This window comes from Coturnix japonica, chromosome 10 (genome assembly GCF_054131305.1).
Source record: "Coturnix japonica strain WE chromosome 10, WE-NBRP24, whole genome shotgun sequence".
Classification (NCBI taxonomy): Eukaryota; Metazoa; Chordata; class Aves; order Galliformes; family Phasianidae; genus Coturnix; species Coturnix japonica.
In genome coordinates this window covers 25,750,189-25,771,013 of record NC_140672.1, presented here as the reverse complement: position 1 = coordinate 25,771,013, position 20,825 = coordinate 25,750,189, and the positions used below count along the sequence as shown (strand labels likewise).

At 46.7% G+C, this 20,825-nt stretch overlaps 1 protein-coding gene across 1 annotated transcript in view; it reads left to right on the top strand.

The window, feature by feature from the left end:
- Positions 1-20,825, top strand: part of LOC146759524 (myosin-binding protein C, fast-type-like) — a 214,021-nt gene that overhangs the window by 172,722 nt on the left and 20,474 nt on the right. The gene's annotated exons all lie outside the window — the stretch shown is intronic.

Sequence of the window (20,825 nt, the reverse complement as noted above, 5' to 3'; positions counted from 1 at the left end):
TCCTTGGGCAACCTGTTCCAGTGCGTCACCACCCTCTGAGCAAAAAACATCTACCTAAGATCCAACCTATACCTCCCCAGTCTCAGTTTTAAACCATTCCCCCTTGTCCTATCATTATCCACCCTCATAAACAGCCATTCCCCCTCCTGTTTATACGCTCCCTTCAAGTACTGAAAGGCCACAATGAGGTCTCCCCACAGCCTTCCATTCTCCAGGCTAAACAAGCCCAGATCCCTCCACCTTTCCTCATAGGAGAGCTGCTCCAGCCCTCTGATCATCACAGTGGCCCTCCTCTGGACCCCCCCCCAACAGCTCCACATCCTTCCCAGGCCTGGACACAGTGCTGCAAATATGGCCTCACAAGAGCTGAGCAGGAGGGGACAATCACCTCCCTCTCCTGCTGGCCTCCCTTTTTTCAGTGCAGCCCAGAACACACATGGATCTATCTTTTCCATACGGTTATTCCCATCTGTGTACATATATATACCACACCTACACCCCCACAATCTGCTACAACTCCATAGAATTTTCAAGGTTGGAAAAGACCTGGATGATCTTATGATCTTATGATCTCAGATCTTATGATCTGGATGATCTTATGATCATCCAGTCCAACCATCACCAATACTTCCCAGTTAAATCACATCCCTCAACACAACACCCAAACTTTTTGTGAACTTCCCAGGGTTGGTGACTCTACATGAGAGAAAAGGGCACTCAGATAAGGGATTCTGCATTTGCTATTAGCAGAGGTGGGATGAGACCGAGCACTGCCCCAGCTCCTGGGATAACGCAGAAGGGCTGAGACCTTCCAGCTGCTTCCACCCAGGGTCACACAGCAAAGCCGACCCTGCAGGAGTCTGCATCATTCTTTGCATGGCATTGCTAAGAGGAAGATCCCCCCCCTACCCTTGGCTCTACACTCCAGCTGCTGTCTGCCATCTGTAAAGCCACCACAGCTCTCCTACTGGAGTTCCCATCTGCACAGTGACAGCTTGGTTTCTTCTTACTGTCAAAGCAGCCACAGCCTCAGTGCTTCTAAAATCTCCCCTTTTCAGCTGATTTCCTCTTTCTAGTGGCTGGGCAATTCCTCCCTCTCACAGTCATCCCTCTGCCCCACTCTGTGCCCACAGACCCACAGAGGGCACACAGAGCCAGCCCCGTCCCAGCTGCTGCTGCTTCACATCTGACAGTCTCAGGAGCTGAGATCCAGGCCGAGACAGCAATGCCCAGACATGGTTTGTAGGACGTTTGTGATAGGAAATAGGGAGGTTTGTGATTAAACCTGCCCCCTAAGGAGGAAGGCAATGCTGCCTGCAGCCCCAGCAGGCATTACAAAACATCCCCATTTACAGGAGGGTTTTAAATAACACAATTCAGGAACTACAACTGCACAAATTCCCGCATGCCCTGGAATAAGTTTGGGAATGGACAAGGTTCTACCACCTGTGCAATGCCATAGAAATAACAACCATCCACCTGTAAACCTCCATCCTCTCCCCTGCTGCACAAAGGGAAGCTCAACAGCAGTGCACAAATGTCCCAGCAATGTCTGAGCACTGCTCTGTGCATCCCAACCTGCTCATCCCATCCACTCCTGGCTGGGCAGCAGGATTGGGGTGGCACATTGCAATGGGCACAGAGGAACATGGAAGCCCCACACATGTGAGGAAGGGGCTGGCTGTGCTCCACACTCACGTTATCAGACGTGATTTGCCCTTCTGTGGGGAGCCTCTGCTCTTTCCCAGCTCATCCTCCAGCGTCTGGGACTCCAGGATCTCATTCAGGCTGTTGTTGGCTGCGGGGCAGCTCCATGAAGAGCCTCCCCTCCACCGACCGGCACACAACAGCCGCTCCCGCGCACTGCGGCTCAGCCAATCGGAGCCGGCGGAGCTGCCGCTGCCCGATGGGACCCCCCCCCCCCCACATATTGACCCCCCAGACGAGGAAGAGGAGGAGGAGAGCGACGAGGAGCTGCCGCAGGAGCTGACGTTGGGGCGGGGGGGCAACGCGGGGGGGGGGTCGGCAGTGGGGGGTGGGGGAGGGGGTGGGGCAGCATTACCCCCGGACCCCGTGGACCCCCCCCAGCCAAAGTGCTGCTCTCCGACCCCCGCGGGCTCTTTGTGCAGCCGCTGCCCTCCAGTTATAGGACCCCCCCCCCCATATTGCGCTTTGCTCACCCCCACCTCCGGAACCCCCCCCCCACTCACCACATCGCCCCCTCCCCCCCCGGGTGGGGTTATGGGGGGTGGGGTGGGGTCGACGATGTGCCGTAAGCCGCGCCGGGGTCGTGTGACAAACCCCCCCCCCCCATCAAGATGAATGGGGCGCTGTTCGGGGGGGGGCTCAGCCGTAAGGATAAAGCGGGAGGGTTAATGACGGGGGGGGGCAGTGCTATAGGGAACGCAACTAATCTAAGCCCCCCCCCCCCACATTAACACCCCATTGTGTGTGGGGGTGGTGGGGGTGGGGCACACAATAACCCCCCCAAAGGCCAAACAGCCCCAACACCCGCCCTCAAAGCCGCTGACTTACGCTGTGCCCCCCCTGCATGAAGGGCCCCCCCCCATCGATTGAGCCCCCCCCAATCCCATCTATAGTTGAGAGCTATGCTTTTTGTAACCCCCCGCTTTTAAAGCCCCCCCCCCCACAATGTTGTGCACGATGTGCTGCCCCCCATGAGCCCCTGACCCCCCCCCTTAAAAGATGGGGTGGGGGGGCGGATTGTCACTGCCCCCCAACACCAAAATGGACACCCCCCTTTTAAAGGATGGGGTGGGGATGGGGGGGTGGGGGGTGAAGGTGATCTCGGCCCCCCCCCCCATTAAAACGGACCCCCCACCCCTTTAAAGGATGGGTGGGGGTCGGTTACGGGCCCCCCCGGCGCTGTGTGTGTATGTGCCCCCCCCCGTTTTGCTCCCCCCGTGGCGCAGTGTGCTGGGAAAGGATCTCTGTGTGGAGATTGCTTCTACTAGAGGTAGTTCTATAAGACTGTTATATAGAGCTGTGCAGGGCCTGTAAAGAGAGTTGAGGGGGACTCTAGTGGGCATATGGGGCTGTGGTGGGCAATAGGAGGACTAGGGGCTCTAGGGGGCTCTGAGGGTGTGTAGGGGTTGTGGATCAGGTTGGATCTTAGGAAGATGTTTTTCACTCAGAGGGTGGTGACGCACTGGAACAGGTTGCCCAAGGAGGCTGTGGATGCCCCATCCCTGCAGGCATTCAAGGCCAGGCTGGATGTGGCTCTGGGCAGCCTGGTCTGGTGGATGGCGTCCCTGCACATAGCAGGGGGTTGGAACTGGATGATCTTTGGGATCCTTTTCAACCCAGGCCATTCTATGACTGTACAGTTCCATAGTGGAACAAATATAATATGCTAACTATGTAAAACATGGAGTCAGACCTGTGTGATTTGTCCACACCAGGAGGTGATTAGAAAACAATTTGTAAGCTACAAAGCTGCTTGCTGGAAAGGAAAAGAAAATAAAACTACAAGAAAAAGGGAAATCATTTCTTCCTGAAAATAGGAAGAATTATAGATCTGACATGAAATTTGAGTGATGCTCCTGATTTTATGAAGCTATTCCCATTATTTTCTTGGTGCTGTGTTTCCCAAATGAGTGGTTTCTGGCTCTGCTGCAGCACCAGTCTGCATGTGAACATCAACTCTGTTCACCATCTGGGAAGATTAGGACTTCCCTTCTCCTACCAGCACCACTGAATTACAGTTACTCAGTGGTTAAACAAAGGAATCCTTAAAGAAGGGTTTACAGCTGTCCTGTTGTCTGAAGTGCTTGGGGCATTCTGATGCTATTAAGCTCTATGTATTAACAAGTTAAAAAAGAAAAGGTAGGCATCTGATTGTTGTGACAGTTTCTAAGCGATTTGGAAAGCTGTACCACCCAACCACTCCTTCTATTTGATGGAGGTGACAAAGCTCAGTTTAATTTCTGACTGCTGTTTAAATTCTGAAGCTCGAGCTGGTTCCTGGAGCAGAAAAAGCTCGGAAGCTGTCCCTCCTACAAGCAGGCACCTCTGAGCAAAATATGACATCTCAGTTTCTGATGGTAAGGTCAGGAGATCTGATTCCAGCATCTAGCTTTTGGCTTAATACTGTGTTAGTGGGACCTTTGGCATCTAGCACTTAATGATCTTGAAGGTTTCTTCCAACCCAAGCCCTCCCATGATCCTATGCTTCTGTGATTTCATTCGGGTTTATTGAGATGAGTTCTCCTGAATGTGCTGTTCTCCATATGATTATAATTGGAGTCCAGATGGGTGACTGAAACCAGACACCAAACTTTCTGATGGCCAAAATTAAATGAAATCAATCCTTTACTGTGTCAGTAGTCTGTAACTAGAGCCCATCAGGTAATTCCCAGCCTCCTGCCTGTATCAGTGGCTGCACACAGTGAAAAAGTCTGATGGGATTTTAACCTCTAAAATGTTCCAAAGCAACCAGAGGGTGAATATATTCACTATGTAAATACCTGCAGGAATAAGCTTGTCATGTATGTCCTCAGGTACCACAGTAGTTAATGGTGGGACTCAGTAGGTCATGCTGAAAGTTGAGTCTGCTGATTTTGAAGGTCTTTTGAAGGTCTTTTCCAGCCTACATGACCTTATGCTAATATTTCTGAAATTTATTTCTGTTCAGCTCCCAGAAAACCTCCCACCCAGCCCCCAACTGACCCCGTGGTGAAAAATAAAACAGAAACCTCAGTGACGCTGGCATGGTCCCCTCCGAAGATGCACCGCCCCATTCCAGTCGATGGCTACATTGTGGAATGCAAGAAACTAACTGGCTTCACCTGGGTGAGGTGCCACGAGTCTCATGTCCCCGTCCCAGAGTTCACGGTGAGCAATCTGTCTGAAGAGGCTGATGATCAGTTCCGAGTGTCTGCAGTCAATGCGCATGGACAGAGCCCGTCTCTGGAATTCCCAGGGAGCGTGCACCTTGGTAAGCACAAAAACCCCAATGGAAATGGGTCAGTGTGTACTGAGCAGCTGTGTTGGTTCCCTAAAGATGCTTCCTTTGACTTTAAGGATAGCAGTGCATTAACACACCAAAGGCTTTCCTTTATTCCTAGTTCTCCTATCTCCTATCAACCTCCAGCTACCACTAAAGTGATACGAGTTGTTTCTGTGACAGAGACATGAATATCCTTATCTTTTGATATCTCACATGTGCAAGAGGCAGAACTTTCTGTAACAGATCTTAAGCACAGAAGTGCTTCTTCTAGCACTCATGCAAAGGGAGAAGTAGAAATGTACCTATGATTTAATCTTCCATCTCTAAATGAGATACCAGACTTGCATCTAAAGAGCATTAAGACATACATGTTCTTCCTCAGACCCAGTCCTGGCTGTGAAATCCCCCCTAACAACTGGTGAAGCTGTACCTGGAGGGGATGCCATGTTTACTATTGACCTTACAACAACGTGCAAGCATGCCAGCTGATGAATGTCTGCAGTTCACAGCTATTGGCCAGTGCATTCAGTCACCAGGTTTACCACTGCATGACCATAGAGCAGTACTTTCAGCTGCAGGTTCAGACAGCCTTTCTGATTGCACTGGAATAGTTTAGAAGTAGGGGAGCAATCATTCCAATAATATCTCTATCAATCAGCTTTGCATGACAAAGTAGAACAAATAAACATTCATGATGGGAGGACCTGTTTGTCATTGGGTGGAAACCTCTGCAGAAGCATGTTTAGAGCATTATTAATCAGTAGAAGGAGATGTTTGGTTGATTTTTACTTAGTAAATCCAGCAAGAAGACCAAATGAAATATCGTGAATTGCTCAGCACTGACACAATGATGAGTGCAGGAACAGAAGGTGATACTTTTTCAGAGATGTTGCAGCAAACATTGACCACGTTAGCCTGATATAAATTGAAATAACGAGGCCTTTGCTCCTGACAGGTGCTGCAGTGAGATTTACCAAGAAGAGAAAAGATGTAGAAAAGATCTGCGCTTGGCTGCGTGAGGAAGCCAAACTGCAGGCTGAGCTTTCAGACACAGGCGCTACTGTGGAGTGGATGAAGGATGGGAAGGAGCTCAAGGCCAGTGAAAATTATGAACTGCAAATTGTGGGGAAGAAACACACCCTGAAAATTCACAACGACTCAATGGATGATGCTGCAAGTTATCAGTGCATCTGTGAGGGGGATAAAATGCTCTATCAGCTTTCAGTGAAAGGTATGTGACAGTCTGGGCTGTCCTCTTCCTGCCCAGGGCCAGCAGACTGCATTCACCTGACTCCCCGACAGTCCAGCTGTTGTCAGACAGCATCTGGGGTGTTTTCAGTGGCTGTTTTGACTTGAACTGGCCAATCTGCTTTGTAGAGCCATTTGATTTCTGTGTTCTGTCCTGTGATTCGTCCCTAAGATATAGAGGAAATCAAGGGAAAGACAGGAAAAAGAGCATCCCAGCCTTCCTGCTCTTCTGTCAGGGTGGCCACAAGAGATGATGTCAACATCTCTTTTTGTAGCAGTGATCCCAAATGTAGAAAACACCTGTGAAGAGTCACAGGAACTAAATTGATGGAGAGCAGAACTTCCTGCCAAGGCTTGTCAGCTAGTCTTAATTTTGCTTTTCTTCTCTCTCTTTGTCATGTTAGCATAATATTTCATACTGGCAGGTCTGCCCACAGAATTAACTGGCACAGGCTGCCCAGGTAGGTGGTGGGATCCCTGGAGGTGTTCAGGAGCTGTCGAGATGTGGCCCTGATGGATGTTATCAGGGGGCATGGTGGGGTGGGTTGGGGTTGGAATCAAAGGAGGACCCCCATGTATTTCATCGGGAAGCACTACTGGTAATAAGACCTTTGGAGCAAATCCTGGTAGGGCCACGCTCAGCTGGTCCAGTCTGGAGGCTGTTTCTCCTTACTGCAGTATCTGCAGTGAAAACCAGCAGCTGCTTTTGTGTGGTTGGGCTCACATCCAGCAGTGGTGACGGGACTACAATGATAAGAGACAGTTCCTGAAAAAATGAATGAAATTTGACTGTATGATAGGATGGAGTTAAATGTATTGACAGGATCTCAGTCATCCCAGTGTCCATCAGCTGGCTCTCGAGCTCCTAAATACAGGCATTCTGTAGAACGTTGTTGAATTTGTATTATACATGCGTGTTCTTGGAACTGCAGAACAAATGCATGCATAATCCAGACTTTGATTTTAGCAGCTCTGACTGCGCTGTCTCAACAGACCCAACTCAGTTGTGTGCGCTGTTTTGAAATGATATGTTAACAAGAAGTTGGAAAACAAGCTCAATTACCCTCAGTAAAATAGGACCGTGGACTTAGGCTTGAACTTTTGGCTAAGACAGTGGTGAGATTTTGAATCTTTGAAGTCAATTATTCCACTGTGTGTTAATAAGGGCCAGTTTTATCATCTAACTTTTGCACTCCAATTAATTTCCATAAAGGAATTCTTTTTTTTTCTTTTTTCTTTTCAGTCCTAAGTGATATCTCTATCTTTTAGGCTTGATTTGTTTGCCAGGGGGTTACAGTGCAGTAATAGATACCCCCTCCATTGATTTCCTTCTAGTTTGCTTGTTCCAATTCTTTCCTCAGTTTTCCTATTTTAGACATTTTCTTGAAGCCTTGGGCTTCTTCCTTTGGCTCTGTCCCCTGTACAGTGTACGTCCTTCAACTTGTGGAGATAAGGTAATCTGGTACGTGGTTTATAAAAGCTGCCAATTTGCCAGCTTCTGAATTAGAATCTAGCAATTAGAACTAGGATTAAACGTGCACGTTTGATATTATGATAAATGAATGCCTCATGGTCACCAATGTCCCTGCAGTTCTTTACCATCATATGTATTTTGTGTCTTCATATTTTGTTTCAGCACTGGCAAACTTCGTAATCAAAGAGACAAGTGGAGGAGTAATCAGGGCCGTTGCTGGAAAACAAGCTGAATTTGTTTCTGAGACCTCTGAAGCCAATGTCATGGTGAAGTGGTACAAAAATGGCAAAGAAATCAAGACCAGTAAGAAATTCACAATGGAAGATAAAGGGAAACTGCATAAGCTTGTGGCTTCAGCTGTAACGAAAGAAGACGAGGGAACATACATCTACACAATTGGAGATGACACTCTGATTTTTGATTGGAAAGTCTCAGGTAAGTTTGTGAGGCAAACATAGGATCACAATCCATGTAAAGCACTTCAGACTTAATTCATTTTATTTGTCCAACGCTGTGGGTTTCCAGTATTTAGGACAAAGATTGCATAGCTCTATTGAAGCAATTCTGACCTTCCTGTTGTCCCTATGCAAATCCACAGTATGAGCAAATAATGTAACTGTGTTGTGATGAATTCAAGACAGCCTTAGCTCCAGCTGGGGCTGGAGTCACGACTTGAGCCCTGACATCTGGGCTTCATTCATCTAGTTCATGTATTGCCTCAGCACTTACATCATCTTTAAACCTATGACTGAAATGGTCCTAAGTTATTAGCATGGGAATCCTGTCTCCTCTTTGGACAAATTAAACTCCACATTTGGAGAGTTGAGTGTCTCCTGCTGTACCCGAAGGACATTGTGATCTCTGAGGTGCCTCCCTGAGGTGCTGTAAGCACAGCCATTAGCTCATAGTGCAAGTAAAGCACTGCTAGGTCAAGCCTGGGGGAGTAATGCTTGTCACTGACATGTTCCTGTTCAGGGTGGAGCTGGAGGGTAAAATAACACAAGAAATTGTCATTGAAATTCAATATCTGTGAAATTCAGCTGGTTGCATTCACAGAACCTGGCGTTAAGATCTGTTTTCTGTTTTATATCTTGAGCCTATTTTCCATAACCCAGTCCTCATTTATGAACTGAAGCTCTACTGAAAGCCTTTCGCTGTGTATGCTCATGCTGCAGTGCAGCGCTTGTGACCTTTAACAGCACATTCACGTTCCTCTGATCACAGGATCCTTACGGTTGATTAAGACCCTCTAGTCCGACTGCTCACCCATCACCACCGTGATGCTCCCCATCAGCTTAGCTAAAAACTCAGCAGAGATGATAGATCAAGCACAACACTGGATTTGGGGTGGCTAGAGATTCCTAAGATACTGAAGGATTGCTTGCAGGTGGTGTTGGCTCAGGTATTCACCCTGCATCCCACCTGCTGTTCTGTTTGGTTGAGAATCATGCATTCTGCAATTTCACTTTGTAATTCAAAGACCCTGGCTTTATCTGTTGAAAAACTGATCTAAAACAAGCCAAGAAGACTCCGTTGGAACTGGTTGATGCAGAACAAAGGCATCCCCAAAGGACAAGTTGCACTGTTTGATGAACATTATTGGATGAGAGCTAAGCTAAGATTTAAAAAGTTCTGGGGCTGTCTCTGAGCATCAAATACAGAGGAAGCCTGCATGATTCCCTGAGAATGGATACCTCCTACTTTGGTGTAGGGTTAAGGGAACACTAGCAGTAACTCCTATCACAAAATGTCGCATGGCTCAGACAAAATGCCATCAAGAGGGCTTAATTAGGAGCACCAAATGGTCGCAAGATGGTCTTAGGGCAGGGAAGTAATCTATCTATGTGATATTGATTGATGCTATTAGTTCTTAACAGCTTGACTCTAGAAGGACTGTTGTTCTTTGGTCACCTAGTTATAAAAGAATAAATGGCTCCTGTCTATTACAATTTTTAACACATTTTTTGTTCACTGATGCCATAAATGTTCCTGGCATAGTAATTGGCCTTGGTATATTCAGTGACTGAAAGCAACAGTTGTTGCTCTAAGAAATGCAGTACAAAGCTAGGTCTGCCTGTAGCTGACAGCCATCAGCTTGCTCCTCAGGCAGGTTCTGTCTGTGTATGGGAGATCACAATGTGAACCACTGATTGATCAGCTGAGGCAAGTGTGGGGTCAGCTGTGGGAGCACAGGTGAAAGTTATGTAGCTGTGCTCCCTGGAGGGGTGGAGTTCGACTCCACCTCCTCTGAGACCTCATTTAAGGGCTGACCCTCACTGAGGCAGCATCTCTTGGAGATTGCTCACCAGGGAGGATCACCTCAGCTCTGGTGAGTTCCCTTTTCCTTATATCTTCTGTATTTCTACCATTTTACTTGTAATTGCTATCCTTGTTAATACCAGCATAGTTATTGCCAATACATTTGGCAAGCCAGGCAGGAGCCACTGACTTGGCATCTAGAAATATAAGGAAAAAAAAAAAATGTCCTTTGTATGGAAAATCTTTAATTGGTACAAGGGGGAGAAGACCACCCCCTTAGGGACATGCCTTCCTGGACAAATTCCAGGTTTTGAGGCGTCCCCGTATTACCAATTAGCAACAATTATTGAACAATGGGGCCCTTTAAGAGTACCAAATAACATGGATGCCTATTGTCTAACTGATTACTTTCTAGGACTACAAAAAGATATCTTAATTACAAAAGAAAAGTGAATGGCTGCATCTATGGCAGCCTGGCCATTATTAAATGCTTTAAATCGGGCAGAGATAAAATCAAACAACATTGCACATGAAAATGAATTGTTAAAGGCCCGTATTGAAAAATTGGAGGGTGAGATCAATCTATTGACAGGAAAAAAACCGTCATTTTCTTCCTCCAACCCTCAAATTAGATACATTTCATTTAATGACGATCAAGATCCTGAAGAAATGAATCAAAATAAGATCACTAAATCTGATCTAGAAAAACCATCTGAGACGGACTCACTAGAAGTCCGTCCAGTAATAACTCAAAAAACAAAGAAAATTCAAGATCGACCAGCAGGAGTGCCTCCTGATCAGTGGCCCCCTGCCGAATCTGTTTTACATGTAACAGCCCGTCCATATACGCCTACTGAACTCATGGACCTAGTGCAACGATTTAGGCAAAGGCCAAGGGAAAGTGTTCCGGCTTGGTTATTACGGTTATGGGATGCAGAGGCAGATAGTGTACTGGTTAGTGGCCCCGAAGTATCTAAGTTGGCCACAATAACAGTACATCCTGCCCTTCGGCAGAGACTGTATGCTGGGACTCAGTTCCCTGAAGAAAACCATTCAATTGTAGAATGGATAATGGCTGCTTGCTGCATGGTGTGGACAAATAAAACTGACATGCCAGTAAACACAGGGATGTGGTCTTCTATGGAAGACCTTCAAAATTATATACGCGAATTAGGTATGAGAGAGGCTATCTACGAAGACACATTCGATAGCCCTGATATGGTTAAATTTTCTGTGGGAATGAGGGACCTAATTTTACAGCAAGCACCCTCTCATATGTATGGAACCTTGGTTTCCATACTTAATCCAGTAGTATCCGCAGAGGCAGTAGTCCAACAAGCCGCCCAATTGGTAGCAGACCTCGGAGAAACTGAGCGTTTACGAGCTAAGCGCAATATCAGGGTGATTGAGGATGCCGAGGCTTTTCCAATAGTGCGAGCCAGAAGATCGGCCCCGCGAACTTCTCGGGCAGGACCTGTTAGGGTATCCCGGAAACAAATGTTTAATGATCTGCTCCGGGCAGGCGTTCAGTTTTCAAAAATTGATGGGCAGCCCAATCAGGTTCTCCTTCAGTTGTGGAAGCAACTGAAGGATGAACAAAAATTTCAGAATAAACCCAAAAGGCCAGGGATAAGATTTATAGAGCGGCGACCAACAACAACATGGAATTTAGAAGATTTTATAGTTCCAAATAGGAAAAAGAAGCCACCTCAGGTGCCTCGGGTTACGACACCGGAGGTATCGGAGGTAAAAGACTTGAATCTGGCTCAGTTCATGGCTTGACGAGGGATGTCAGTCCTCCTAGGGCCTCTAGACGGGACCGGAGGCCCTATGTGGAACTGACGATATACTGGTCCCGAAAGAATATACAGAAGGTTATGGCCCTAGTTGATACCGGGGCAGAGACATCTATAATATATGGAGACCCAACTAAATTTAAAGGTAATAGAGTGATGATTGGAGGTTTTGGGGGACAAACCATTCCGGTCACCCAAACCTGGGTAAAACTGGGGGTCGGGCGTCTTCCACCACGGGAGTACAAGGTATCCATTGCCCCAATTCCAGAGTATATATTAGGAATTGATATCCTGTGGGGTCTGGCTCTCCATACAACAGTGGGAGAGTTCCGATTGCGGCAGAGATGCATTAGTATCCGGGCAATCCAGACAATATTGAGAGGCCATGCAAAACATGAGCCTATTTGTTTGCCGAAGCCACGCCGGATTACTAATGTGAAACAGTACAGACTCCCGGGTGGGCAGGATGAAATAACAAAGACGGTGCAGGAATTAGAAAGAGTGGGTATTATAAGGCCTGCACATAGCCCATATAACTCCCCAATATGGCCAGTGCGAAAACCGGATGGAACATGGAGGATGACAGTAGACTATAGGGAATTAAATAAGGTCACGCCACCTGTTCATGTGGCTGTACCCAATATTGCCTCCCTAATGGACACACTAAGCAGGGAAATCAAAACATATCACTGTGTCTTGGATTTGGCGAATGAATTCTTCAGTATTCCAATCAGTGAAGAATCGCAAGATCAGTTTGCATTTACATGGGAAGGGAGGCAATGGACTTTCCAGGTCCTACCCCAAGGGTACGTACATTCGCCCACTTTTTGTCATAATTTAGTGGCACGTGATCTGGCTAAGTGGGAAAAGCCAAATAATGTCAATTTATATCATTATATTGATGACCTCCTGTTAACATCCGATTCGTTAGAGGCGGTGAGACAAGCAGCAGATTTGTTGATAGCTTACCTGCAGAAAAGAGGGTGGGCTATAAACCCACAGAAGGTGCAAGGTCCGGGGCTATCTGTAAAATTCCTGGGAGTAATTTGGTCCGGGAAAACCAAAGTACTACCCAGCGCGGTAGTAGATAAAGTCCAAGCGTTTCCAGTCCCTACAACATCAAAACAATTGCAAGAATGTTTGGGTATATTGGGGTATTGGCGCTCCTTTATACCTCATTTAGCTCAGCTATCAAGGCCATTATACAAGCTTACAAAGTAGGGTCAATCATGGAATTGGGGAAAGATAGAACAGGATGCTTTCCAACAGGCAAAACTGGCAGTTAAACAAGCTCAGGCGTTGGGTATATTTGATCCGACCCTCCCAGCTGAACTAGATGTTCATGTTACTCAAGATGGTTTTGGCTGGGGCCTGTGGCAACGCCAGAGTTCTGTTCGAACCCCCATTGGATTCTGGTCTCAGGTTTGGCACGGAGCAGAAGAACGATATAGCATGATTGAGAAACAGTTATTGGCTGCCTATTCGGCATTACAAGCAGTAGAGCCGATAACGCAAACAGCAGAGGTCATAGTTAAGACTTCATTACCAATCCAGGGGTGGGTGAGAGATTTGACTCACCTTCCTAAGACGGGGGTGGCCCAAGCACAAACGGTGGCACGATGGGTCGCCTATCTAAGCCAGAGAAGCAGTCTGTCTTCATCTCCACTTAAAGAAGAACTACAGAAGATCCTAGGCCCAGTGACGTATCACAGTGATACATCAAAAGAACCGATGGTTGCTCCACCAGAGAAGAGTCCCGTTCAGGAAGGAAGATATCCTATTCCTGAAGATGCCTGGTATACGGATGGGTCCAGCAGAGGCAACCCGAGCAAGTGGCGAGCAATAGCATACCATCCCTCTACTGAGACCATCTGGTTTGATGAGGGGGATGGTCAAAGCAGCCAATGGGCAGAATTGCGAGCCGTGTGGATGGTTATAACTAAAGAACCTGGTGACGGCGTCCTGAACATCTGTACAGATAGTTGGGCTGTGTACCGGGGGCTCACTCTGTGGATTACGCAATGGGCTACCCAGGAATGGACTATCCACGCCCGACCGATTTGGGGTAAAGACATGTGGGTAGACATTTGGAATACGGTCAAACACAGGACAGTATGTGTCTACCATGTCTCTGGTCATCAACCCTTGCAGTCACCAGGAAATGATGAAGCTGACACACTGGCCCGAATCCGATGGATTGAGAATTCACAATCTGAAAATATTGCCCGTTGGTTACATCAGAAGCTACGGCATGCTGGACAGAAGATAATGTGGGCAGCTGCTAAAGCATGGGGGCTGCCTGTACAACTATCTGATATCGTTCAAGCATGTCAGGATTGCGATGCTTGCTCAAAGATGAGACCGAGACCGTTGCCTGAAACAACATCCCACATTGCTAGAGGATATAGTCCTCTTCAGAGATGGCAGGTCGACTACATTGGGCCCCTCCCTCGGTCTGAGGGGGCGAGATATGCCCTGACCTGCGTTGACACTGTAAGTGGACTGCTGCAAGCCTATCCTGTACCAAAGGCAAATCAAGCATACACAATTAAGGCACTTACTAAACTGATGTCTGCATACGGGACACCTCAAGTTATCGAGAGTGACCAAGGGACTCACTTCACTGGAGCGATGATACAGCGCTGGGCAGAAGAAAACAACATTGAATGGCGATTCCACCTGCCATATAACCCAACAGGGGCAGGCCTTATTGAACGTTATAATGGTATCCTTAAGGCTGCCCTGAAAACAGACTCTCAGTCCCTGCAGGGGTGGACAAAAAGATTATATGAAACCGTGCGGGACCTGAATGAAAGACCTCGGGATGGCAGACCCAGTGCCCTGAAAATGTTACAAACTATATGGGCCTCCCCTCTTAGGATCCAAATTACAGGCACCGATAATAAGGTAAAACCGCAGGTTGGTACTGAAAATAATCTTCTGCTCCCTGCCCCTGAGAATTTAGAACCGGGAATCCATAAGATAAATTGGCCTTGGAAGGTGCAGGTAGGACCCAAGTGGTGTGGCCTACTTGCACCTTGGGGGAGATTATTGGAGGTGGGAGGTTCAGTCACCCCCTCGGTGATAGGTACATGGCCTACTGACATCGTGGTCAATACTCCGGCCTTTATTGCTAAAGGAACACCTATTATGTCCCTATGGCAGATCAAGACTCCTCCTCTGGTGCCAGATATAGTTATACAGCCACAGATATCTGGCCAGAGGGTATGGTATCGGAGGCCGGGAGATAATCCAGTACAAGCAGAAGTATTGACCCAAGATAAGAATACGGCCTGTATCTTGCCCTGGAGGGCGGATCTTCCCCTCCTAGTACCCTTGAAACATCTATATTACTCCCCTTAAGATTGATTCTAAGCCTCTAGGACCATTACTCTGGACTGATGAAACGCAGACGGACCTGCACTTCAAGATGATTTGTCTCCGGTAACATCTATCAAGCACTGGCCCATGGAAGATCATAAACACCCATCCAATCATCATCATTTGAATAATATCAACATCTAATGTGACGGGAGATTGTATCAGCGTCGTGATTGGGTCTCTGTAATAAGGGGAACTCACCTAATCATTGGTTCACGTTGTGAAGGGGTGGAGTGTATGGGAGATCACAATGTGAACCACTGATTGATCAGCTGAGGCAAGTGTGGGGTCAGCTGTGGGAGCGCAGGTGAAAGTTATGTAGCTGTGCTCCCTGGAGGGGTGGAGTTCGACTCCACCTCCTCTGAGACCTCATTTAAGGGCTGACCCTCACTGAGGCAGCATCTCTTGGAGATCGCTCACCAGGGAGGATCGCCTCAGCTCTGGTGAGTTCCCTTTTCCTTATATCTTCTGTATTTCTACCATTTTGCTTGTAATTGCTATCCTTGTTAATACCAGCATAGTTATTGCCAATACAGTCTGGATGGAATGAAGGGCATGAAATACTGATGTGCTCATCAAACGCTGCTTGTTAGCTTAGAGACAAGGTGTTGAATTGGTTTGTTCATGTATTGCAAACAGGTTACTTAGCTGCCTTCATTTTAGCTTCAGAAGAACATGTGCAGAATACAGAATTGATTAAAAGAAATAAGAACTGTCTGCATAGAACTTACTCTTTCCTTACACAGGAGAATCAAGCACACGTTTGTATGTGAGTACCTCCAGAGGTGAAACTTGATCCCCCAGATGTAATGAGCAGAGACATTACAATCAGTTCTAACTGTATCTTAATGCTGTGCTGAATAAGCCTGAGTCAGGATGTAAACCACTTTCTCTTTTTTTCTTCAGATGAAGCCATTAATTTTGTCAGCAAGTCCAAAATGACTCCAGAAATATCAGTCAGTCCTTCTGAAGACCTGGAGCTGGTGTGTGAGGTGTCAGCTGCAAGCGGAGCTGTCGTATAGAAGAAAGATCAAATAGAGGTGAAGCAGGACCAGAGGACAACCATCATCTCCCAGGGGACGCACCGCAAGCTCATGGTCAAAAATGTGACCCTGAAAGACCAAGGGAGCTACAGCTGTGAAACAAAAGATGACAAAGCAACATTCCAAGTGAAAGTCAGAGGTGAGAAAATGCTTGGAATCCCAGAGATAAAGGAACACTTCATTTTGTGTGTCTTGCATTTGGAGGATCAACTTACAGCCTCTCTGGTGCAAAACATTTTGGCTATAGGACTTTCTTTGTCATCTAGTGTCATAGCAACACTTTTCTACATGTGCTTTTCCATCCAGGAATGAATTACTGCAACAAACAATAGGCAAGGAGGGTAACTTGTGCAGCTCTTGTAGTCAGCTGGTGTCTGCAGGGTTACAGTGCAAGAGCACACCAGGCATGCAAGGAGTGAGAAAAGGGGAGGTGTTTGATGAGATCTGGTTACAAAATTTGAATGACACAATGAGGTGGAAAATGCCACTAATCAGACTCATAAATGGCCTGGGTTGCAAAGGCCCACAGTGCTCATCCAGTTCCAACCCCCTTCTTCCTATGTGCAGGGTTGCCAACCAGCAGCCCAGGCTGCCCAGAACCACATCCAGCCTGGCCTTGAATGCCTGCAGGGATGGAGCATCCACAGTCTCCTTGGGCAACCTGTTCTAGAGGGCCATTCCCTTCTGATTTACTGGAAATGTAGAGAGACATCAGAAGAAACAAAGAGAAGGGAGGAGGTTCAGCAGTGCATGCAGGTGTTCTAAATCTCATGTCCAAATCTGCTATCAGACTGCGAAATGTTTAGATTTATGATATGATATGAAATGATATGCCTATTCATTTCCCAAGGCAAAATAGAGGGGAAAGTATTTTCCTGTCTTAATGAGGCATCATGATGGTCCCTGTGAAGGGCAAGTATAATGAAAATGGTGAACTGGAGTAAGCTCTGCAGCAGACTACAGCAAAATGGTGTGACTGTTGTGATGCCCCTGCAGAGAAAGAAGACATGTTTACAAACAAGGACAAGGTACAAAAGGAGGTGAAGGCTGCACTGACTCAAAATGCCACGCTGAGCTGCGAGGTGGCCCAGGAGAAGATGGAGGTGAAGTGGTACAAGGAGGGGAAACTGATCACCTCGAGCAAGAAGTTCAAGGTGGAGTCAGAGGGCAAACAGTGTCGGCTGGTGGTGATCCAGGTAGAGAAGAAAGATGCAGGGGAGTACAGCTGCGAGGCTGCTGGCCAGAAACTCACCTTCAAGATTCATGTCACAGGTGAGAGAGAACACATTTTGGCCTTTCATTCTAGAATGTTTTAGAAAACGGTCATTAGTTTGTAAGTTTTCCCTGCTATGCTTAAAATTTTTGGAGCTGAACTTTGGGGTGGTTAATTTCTGATGAGGAAATTGAACAAATTATTCTAAATACAGTTGTGAGGCAGCTCCATCTTTTAAAATCTTCAGGAATTTCCTTTTGCTGTGGGAATGAGGCCATAGACAAGAAAGTTCTGATTGCACTTCTCCATTCCCACGTGCCTGTACCACTAGAACAACTCTGCAATGCAGCTGCGTCTCAGGAAGTTTCAGAACAGGGGCTTTGTGTCAAGCACTAGGGGGTGTGCTCTATGTAACATGTTTTTGTCTTGGAAGGGCTCATTTAGCATGGGAGAGAATACTACAGGAATGTTTTGTATAAGTTGATGTTTTGAAGACATAAGTAAATGGCAGCTAGGGGACGAAAGAGTCATGAGAGTCATACAAGAAGCATCACAGAATGCCTTTTGTTGGAAGGGACCTGGAGGATCATCCAGTTCCAATCTCTGTCCTGGAAAGGAACACATTCTTTGAGACTAGGTTGCTCTAACACCCATCCAGCCTAGACTTGAATGTTTTCAGGGATGGGGCATCCATAAATTGCACAACTTCTCTCCACATCATTCTCTTGGGGCATCAGACTGGGAGAACTGATTCATTTTTCTGACTCCTTCCCCAAAACCTGCTCTTCTTTCAAGAGGCCAAACTAATGTATCTCTCTCTTTTCAGAGCCAGAATTTGTATTTACAAACAAGGAGAAGGTACAGAAGGTGGTGAAGGCTGCAACAACAGAAAAATGCCACGCTGAGCTGCGAGGTGGCCCAGGAGAAGATGGAGGTTGTCATCAATTTATAAGCAATGAGCCAATAATGTTCCAATTATAAACTTTTTTTAATTGTAGCGGGTAAAACTAAAAGGCAATTCAGCGCTGGGCGACAGGGGGATTATTGTTCCTCCAACTGCCGCGCCGTCCCGTCCCTTGCAACTTCTTTTGTATTGTCCATCCCGAGCGTATTGTCCTTTAATTGGTCGGTTGTGATCGTGCGACTTGGTGTGTCGTTCCTTGGTTGGTCCTTCCGTGGAACTTTGTATCCATCGGGGCGCGCTTTGCCTGTAACTACGCAGAGTACACAATCTACCCATAAAATTAGAGTGTTCTGCAACCTTTGTGGCCTCCATATTCCACCATTATATCCCGGTCCTAATGAACAAGCACTCCACCACAATGCTACCACATCCCGGTCTTAATGAGCAAACATTTTATCACAGAGGTCAAGTGATAAAAGGAGGGGAAACTGATCACCTCGAGCAAGAAGTTCAAGGTAGAGTCAGAGGGCAAACAGTGTCGGCTGGTGGTGATCCAGGTAGAGAAGAAAGATGCAGGGGAGTACAGCTGTGTCATGGTTTAATAATTTTGTAATTTTTGCTATCAGTATTCCACATCATAACATCATTTAAAGAATGAATAATTTTAATGAATCTGCAACTTACAGAAGAAGACTACATCTCCCAGGGAACAACACGATGGGTCACGGGACCTGGACTCTATATTAACTCTGTCGCAGAACAGACTGATCTCTTTCGAGTTCTGGCGTTCAGGGGAGTGTGTGGGAGCCTTCACCGTCTCGCCTAAATTTTCACAGTAGGCCTCTTGGTTACGGGACTCATTCTCTCTCTTATTTTGTCTGATTCGTTAGCTCAATTTTCAATTATATTATATTATATTTTATTATCCTGTATTTCGATATAGTATTTAGTAAATAAGTGTGCCTCCTTAGATCGTTGCCGCTGTTTTCTTTTCCTAATTAACTTTTTCCTTTCGGCCCAGGGCCCCTCCGGGGCCCACGGCCCCTGTCACAGACACAGGTGGATTTTTAGTTCAAACCGTGACAGATTTTGGTGGAGGATGCGGGCATATTGAGTTGCTGTTTTTCTGTGTTTTCTTCTGTTGCTCTTTTAGCTTTTAACAGAGCTACAAGTTGTTTTTCTTTGTTAAGGAGCTATCTTAGGTTTGCGATTCTGCGCCTGCGAGCTTGACCTTGAAAGTCCAGGCGGACTGCCAATACTCCGGTATATTTTATAAACACTGCTGAGCTTTGTTTTCTTTTAGTTTTTTTCTCTCTATTGAAGAAAAAAGAAAAAAGAAAAAAAAAAAAAAAAAGAAAAAAATGTTCCCTCTAGTAAGTTTGTTCTACCAGGGACTGCATTTCATTAGTTCCTCTTTTGTGATGCTCCAAACATATTGGAGCATGTTTAAGCTAGCCACTTTTTCCTATGGAATTGTAAACATGTATAATGATTTGAAAGCATGGTTATCAACGCTTACTTGGTATCTGCATGCAGCTCCAGAGGGAGCAACTAATGCAACTAATGCAACTAATAGTACGGAAATGGTGGTTTTTGAGCGTGCTCTTCCTTTTTTCTTTGCATCCTTTAAGCAGTCTTCGACTGACCAGTTGTCCCAGTGGACCACACTGTCAATCTTATTAATCTCCCTGAATTTACTGTTGGTTATTGTAGTGATCTCACTCAGTATCTGGATTTATAACCTCAGGAGGAAGTCTTCCCTAGAATTAGAGAATACTGAGTGGCAGGGAGTGTGGAGAGACTTTGGAGAGACTTTTAGAAGACAGACATCTTTAGTGTCATGGAGCTTTACTCCTGAACACTTAAAGAATCCCAAGAGTTTGACCGCATATTTGAGACAGGAATGTTGTGGCTCAGGCAGATCTCAGGAGGCACAAATGACTTGGGGCCTAGCTAATGCTTATCGGGCCTTATTTAATACCATTTCTGAGAGGGAAGTTTTTGATGCTGAGAGAGGGAGTCTCAGGGCTGAGAATGAGAGTCTCCTTGATGAGAGAAATAACCTCCTACAACAACGAGACTCATTCTGGTATGAGAAAGAGAGTCTCAGAGCTGAGAGAGAAGACCTCCTACATCAACGAGACACATATTGGTATGAGAAAGAATCCCTGCAATCCAAACTCAACACTCTTCAGTCCGAGCACAACGCTCTCCAGTCCGGGCACGGCACCCTCCGGTCCGAGCACAACGCTCTCCGGTCCGAGCACAATGCTCTCCAGTCCGAGCACGGCACTCTCCAGTCCGAGCACAACGCCCTCCAGACTGAGAATAGCTGCCCCCAGTCTGAGCGCGACATTCTCCTGTCGGAGCGTGACACCCTCCAGACTGATTACAACACCCTCCAGTCTGAGCACAACATCCTTCAGTCCGAATGTAACACCCTCCGATCTGAGCGAGATGTCCTCCGGTCCATGTACAGCGACCTCAAGGTTCAGTTCGATGCTATCAAGATCAGTCCTACACCCTCTGGAAGCGGAT